The following is a 7,282-nucleotide window of genomic DNA, read 5'->3' as shown; positions in this document are numbered from 1 at the left end:
CAGTAGGCGGAGCGCTGTACAACGGACGTACAAAGGGCGTACTGAAAGAAATACGTACAGTGCGTTCTGCGTTTATGTCTTGCAGCGCGTCTAGTATCAAATAACAACTGGGAGATTTCTTCGCGCCGCGCGCTTATACTGGCACGGATTGGCCGATCTTTATTAATTTATATCTCATTAATTATTGTGAATTTAGCAAAATGATATAAGATTTTTTTCTTCAGTTTAACACGCTCTATCTACCCACGAGAGTTGATCCGCCAATTCGGGGACACCCTGTATATATATACACACATATATAGATATATAAAATCAATAAATATATGTTTAAACTTCTATACATATAAATTTCGTCGTTCATATATATTACGAACACATAATATATACATATGTCCTTATAATATTTGCATTGTCCATTTTAAAACAAAAATAAAAAACTTAAAAATAAGAAAAGTTCAAATGCATAAAAGATTTTTTTTTATCAAAACTGTATAAAAAAAAGAAAAAGAAGGTAAAAACTAACAGGGCGCGAACGCGCAACCATAAAGTTTCTAGCGCGGCGCTCAATCCGCTGCGCCACACCGACGCTCGATGAATGCTTTACTGCAAATAGATTAAACGAGCGCACTAAAATTCAAACCGCGATTTCTCGTCAATGGTTGAGAAGTGCGTCGTCTCCTAATAGCTATAGTTATGTCTATACCCATACTACATTCCTATAAAATTTCAACAAAATCGGTGAGACGAAGGCCTAACACTCCCCTTGTAAGAACTAATTTACTTACTGGATAGTATCCTGCCGTAGTATATATCCTGCTTTAGTACAAACGGGTTGCAATCATATCTATCCATTAGAGAATGTATGTTTGAACTCTAACGGTAAGATATTAAATGCACCCATGTGCACATATGGGAACAATTTGCACGATTCTTTACGTATTATTTTTTTTTTAAATGTTAATTCACTGCGCTAAGCGCAGAATGCAGGTAGATGAGCAGAACGTATATCTCATATATATTATAAACTGCGCCCAGCGTAGAATGCATTTTAATTAATTATTACTGTGCCCAGCGTAGAATGCATTTTGATTAATTATCACTGCGCCCAGCGCAGAATGCATTTTATTAATTATTACTGCGCCCAGCGCAGATTGCATTTTATTAATTATTACTGCGCCCAGCGCAGAATGCATTTAGATAGTAATCACTGCGCCCAGCGCAGAATGCATTGCGACATTTTTTATTTATCAAAAATTTGTTTTTTATTATTTCAGTGCTTATGTGTATGTGTCTTCTATTATTTCCATATAATTTTATTTTTTTGTCTTTTCTTTTTCTATCATTTTTTGTCTTTTTGCTTTAATTATATATTCTGGTTCGCGGATTGGCATGTTTTTTTTCTCCAGTTTTGAATCTAGTAATTCTGGTAATATACAATTTTCATAAAATTTCATAAGTTGAGACACCATATTTTCCGACCAGAAAATATCAACATCACGTAAAATTTTTTCCATTTTTAATCCTAATGATGTCCACAATGCAAAGACACAGTACTCTCGCTGCGTAATATGTAATTGTCCTTGTATTTGATAATAGTATATGTGACTGCGTTTCATTTTCTCATCTTTTCCATTTTTATATAATAATTGCAGATTCGAAATATTTGTTGTAATCGCATCTTCTGGTGTTAAGAATCGTGCTGCGAAAGGACATTTTATTTCAATAATTCCATCATCTCCTATTAATCCATCTGGCGAAGCGCTTAAAAATGGTATTTCTAAATCTATGAATAATTCGCAACGCTTTATAATAATATTCAATGCATTTTCAATACTTTTGCGTGCAATATCCTCGTTTTCTGTCCCGTGTTGCACTGATTTCACATTTAGTTGTTGTGGATATATTATTGACTTTACTCTTGATGCGCAAGAAGTACTCTTCCTCATTTTGCATATATGTCCAAAGTGAGAAGCGGTTATTATTTTTGTACGATAATATCACCAAATATCGTTTGCTGCTTGTTCTCTAGTTTCGTCTTCTATTTCTATTCGCTTTATTTGCCAATCTCGAAACATGTGCATGTGTTGCGCTTTTCTTAATTCTATTTCGGCTGATGTTGCATCAGGTTTATCAGCCTTGCGAACCATAATCCCTGTCTGCCACCGTACGTTTCAAATTACGTTGCGGCTTCGAATGTATTTTTGTATTACTTTTACTTTTTTCTTTCTCATTTTCCCATTGCACTGCTATTTCTCCTGGTTTTGTTCTCAAAGCATTACTTAAGGTAGCTTTGCCAGTATTAAATGCGACTACTGCAGCATTACAACGTGTTTCATATGATCTTTTTAGACCATAATTTATTCTTTTTCCACCAATACATTTCGATATAACAGTGTTAAAAGTTTCTACTCTGTTACTGTCTTTATCTTGCAATAAACTTTTAGCATTCCAACTAATATATTTTAATGCATTTTGCAGCTTTTCATATAATCCACATTTTTTAAATTGTGGAATATAATTTTCTTCACATTCTTTCTGCGATTCATCGCAGAAGTATCCTATTTTTGCATTCACTGTGTTCACTAAAAACGTGACTTATAATATTATCTAGGTCAATTTTGAGATCTTTAATCTTTTCCTTCATCATACTCTGTTCTTCCAAACGGTACTGTACAGCTTTTGTCATAGCTGTTCTAATGCGAAGTATACGATTGCCAATAACATTTCTTAATTTTCCAAAACGTCCTTTTGTTTTCGCTATTTCTCTAATTTTTGAAGCCAAATTGCGCAACAAATGATTCAATTTTTTTTATAAAGACATTGGAGTATGGATTTGTCTGTATTATTTTTTTATATATGATGCTATCTCTATCTGCTATATATGTGGAATAAATAAGTCCGCGCTTTTCTATGCTTGTCTTGAATCCTTCTACGATCGCGTCTACTTCCATGCTTGTTGAACTGCAATCTCTACCCCAATTTTTATAACATTTGTAATTTGTAGGCTCTTTTTTAAGCTTCTCTGCTTTAACACAAATTGTATAATATTTATTTCTTACAGACATGTGCAGCACTTTTCCTGTTCGTGCACCACATATTGTGCCTACGTCTGATAAAGAATCATACCGTCCTGTTCTGTATGATCTTTTCATCCAGCTTCCATCACCTGTTACTGTTATATGCGGTATTCCATTTATTACTGCATTGCGTTGTAATGCTAATTCACGTTCTTCATTTGCAGCAGCATTCATGTATTCTTCTGCAATTTTTGAGAATGCTTCAGCAGCAGTTTCATGTGCCTTTTCATAAGTTTTATTTGCCATACACTTTATATTCATTGCAGCGCAACTTTCTTTTAACTATGTATATCCTGTACCAGTTAATACAGTGTCAGCTACTGCCGCTGTATTTACATCTAGATTTTCCTCTGGGGGCGGCTCACTCCAGATAAAGCTTTCAAAATTACACATTCGGCATTTGAAAAAAAATTTATTTTTTAGTCCGTATGGACGGGCACCAATAAATGTTAAGTCACGAAAACTACATTCTATTCCGTGACAGTGCGTATCAAATTTTTCATGTATTTGTTCAAAGACATAGGTAAAATCTACAATACATTTCCCTGACATACTGCCACTGTTTATACGGCAAGCATCTATACTACTATCTATTATTAAATTATCCTCTTCTCCAGTTTCACTGTCATCTTCTAATATTTTTTTCAATTCATTATCATCTAATTTGTCACTGTGCTGCTGTATGGATCTTTTCTCGTCTGTATCTATTTCAATACCCATTGCAGCTAATTCGCTATGCATAATGATATCCTGAACAAATCGCTCATTATTATCTAATGTGTTGCGCTGTTGTGTCATTTTTTTCTCTATATCCATTTCAATGTCTATTGTAGTTAATTCATTATGCATAATTATATCATCTTGAAAAATTCGTTTATCTTGATCTATCTTAATTGTTTCCTTATTTAATATATCTATTTTTTTCAATTGTTTTTGCTCTTGATCTACCTACATTTCTTTATCTAACATATCTATTAATTTTTTTTGCCTCCTATAAATAAATACATATAACGCGCAAAGTTCTCGAATCAATAAAACGCACTGTGTGACTCATTTATAATAAAGTCGTGAAATTCTTAGACAGTAATCGATATTTTGATGTAAAATATGATTATATACCTTTATTATAAAAATGTATCCGCTAGCAACGAAAGCAAAATCTCATGAATATTAAAAGGAGAAGTCATGTGATGTCTATCTCGAATTTTAATCAGTCTTTTACAGTTTGTAAGGGAGAACTTCTTGAATATATTTCTAAAATATTAAGTGTACGATGGCTAGTCGTTTAATAATTTTAATAATTAATAATCGAAAATTGGAATGTTGTTATAAACCATACGGTAAGAGGAAAAGTTGGAAGCGGTGTGTGACGCCGTGGTGAGACATCTTCTTACCAAGGTGTCAATCTAGAGTTCGAATCTTACTGGTTTCTTTTCTTTTTTTTAGTTAAAGATATTGTAATATAATCATGAAATATAAAACTTTTTTTATTATTTATTTAATTTGAGAACAGAGAAAGATATAAAAAAATAATAAATGTATAATTCAAAATAGTTATTTATTTTTCATACAATTACATATTTTGTTTGTTTTCAATTTTTCTCTTTACACATTTTAAGATAAAAATTTTATCATAGAAACAAGGAAAACAAAAACATTTTCGACAAAAAAAACATTCAATACATTATTTTTTTATATCTCTCTTTTCTCAAATTAAATAAATAATATTATTTTTTTATTTCATGATATTGTAATCTTTAGTTTAAAAAAACCAGCAAGATTCGACCTCGAGATCGGCGCCTTGATAAGATGTGTTACCACGGCGCGGGCGCCGCTTCAAACTTTTCCTATTATCATATGGTTTATAACAACATTGCAATTTTCGATTATTAATTATTATTAAATAATAGCTAGCCATCTATACCTAATAATTTAGAAATATATTTAGGAAGTTCCCTGTTACAAACTTTAAAAGATTGATTAAAATCCAAGACGGACACCATGCGACCTTTCCTTGTGAATAAAACTATTGTATAAATCCGCGCGAAAAATATACTCCCGGAAAGATTTGACCAAAATTCGAGGTTTTATACTTATATATAGAGCATTCCATACCAAATCATCGATTCTTTTTCGAGTATTTTTAATTTGCTTCATTTTTTTAAGATTTATTATATAAGATTATATAAGATTTATCGTGGATGTTTTGGTACTTATTGAAAATATCTTCTATGATTTTTTTTCTAAATTTTTATCTTTATTTATACTTGAGTTATTAATAAAAAAAATTAATTGTTAAAAAATTTCACATATAAATATAATGTCATTAATAAGGTTGTCATTTTTTATTGTATTTTTGGAAAAAAATATTGAATAAAAATACTTTGATAGTGTAGCGTTTTAGTAACTTTGAACCGAAACTTTTTTTCTTCAATGAGAATCGATTTTTTTCAAAGAAATTTATGATATTTAAAACAATTTTTTAAAATCACTTTTTTGATTTTTTACACTAGTACGATAAAAAAATAAATTTACAAAAGTAATAACTACTTCCTTTCTCTCCATTCTGAAGTTTAATCAGGAAAAGAATTCTAATATAATCGATCGATCTTTTAAAAACTATTTTTCGGAATTCTTTTTCTTTGAAAATAATGTTTATAAATTTCTTGGATAACACTAAACAAAAAATATCTATAAATAAAATATATTAATAATTTCGAATTTTGATTATAAAGAATAAAAAAGGAGTATGTTAAAAGGTCGATGATTTTTGCCCCCTGCCGGAAAAATTCGTATGGTTTTTCATAGTTTTTTTAGCCTACAATCACGTGGTAATATTTATTTGCTGTTAAAATGTAAAAAAAATGTGTAAGGATTATAAAAAATTCAGTAAAACATATCATATTTGTGTGTGTATTATTTGTACGGTGATCGAAAGATATGGTTTTTTTTATGTGAATATATATTGGCACTTATTTAAATATGTTTAAAAAAGTTTATATGAGTATTAAGATGCATCTATATCAAAATCGGAGGCTGATCAACGCTATGATGCTGAGAGTATGTCATACATGTTGTATAGTACACAGATATACATTTTATTAAGATATTTTATTTCAAATTATTAGAAAAATTATATTTTTGTGTTTTTAATAATTATAAATAAAATATAAATTTTAATTTATATAAACATATATAGTAGAAAATATATATTCATATAATTTAAAATTTATATTTTATTTATAATTATTTAAAACACAAAATATAATTTTTCTAATAATTTGAAATAAAATATTTTAATAAGATGTATAATATATCTGTGTACATACACTGAAAAAAAATTTATTTAATCTAAAAAAATATTTAGTTCAATACGTTCAAACAAGTATTTATTTAAATTAAGCAAAAATATATTTGAATTAGTAAAATATATTATCTATTTAACTATTCAGCAATATATTTTATTGATTCAAATATATTTTTGCTTTATTTAAATAAATACTTGTTTAAACATATTGAACTAAATATTTTGTTAGTTTTTTTTCCAGTGTACTCTACAACATGTACACTCGGCGTCAAGTATGCCTTAACACACAAATTTATGTACATGTCAACACAATTATATATTTTACAATTTTACATATGCATGTGTGAAAATTGCATGTGTGTCTGATATGTGCATAAATCCGTGTGTTAAGGAAGACCTGACGCCGAGTGTACGTGTGAATCGCGGCGGAGACTAAAAACGCGTTCGGGGAGACGCTATTAGTACTAAGCATCTTTGTTTTAGTGAATAACAAAGATAAAATGACACTATTAGCACTAATAGTGTCCTCTCGAACGCGTTCTTAGTCTCTGCCGCGATTCACACGTACGTAGTGCGCGCTTCGTATGTGTGCGTGTACTCTGAAATTGCCGACGGTTATCATTCCTGCCGGTGCTATACGCGTGTGCATGCCTCGATCTTGATATACATACACCAAAATGTTTAAATAGACTTTCTAAAAGATATTTAGATAAGTGTCAATATGTGTATTCACATAAAAAAAACCATATCATCATACAAATAATACACTCAGAAATAAAATATATTTTAATGAACTTTTTAAAATTTCCTACACATTTTCCCCACATTTTAACAGCAAATAAATTTTACCATGTGATTCTACACTCAAAAAACTATAAGAAACCATGCGAATTTAATG

The 7,282-nt window shown here is 30.0% G+C and overlaps 1 pseudogene; it reads right to left on the bottom strand.

Annotated features, from left to right (window-relative positions):
- Nucleotides 1–1,313: 1,313 nt before the first annotated feature.
- LOC140663634 (uncharacterized) lies at nt 1,314–3,152 on the bottom strand (annotated as a pseudogene).
- Nucleotides 3,153–7,282: the final 4,130 nt, after the last annotated feature.

Source organism: Anoplolepis gracilipes, chromosome 3, assembly GCF_047496725.1.
Source record: "Anoplolepis gracilipes chromosome 3, ASM4749672v1, whole genome shotgun sequence".
NCBI lineage: Eukaryota > Metazoa > Arthropoda > Insecta > Hymenoptera > Formicidae > Anoplolepis > Anoplolepis gracilipes.
Note: the sequence above shows the minus strand (reverse complement) of the source record. Positions and strands in the feature narration are given on the sequence as shown.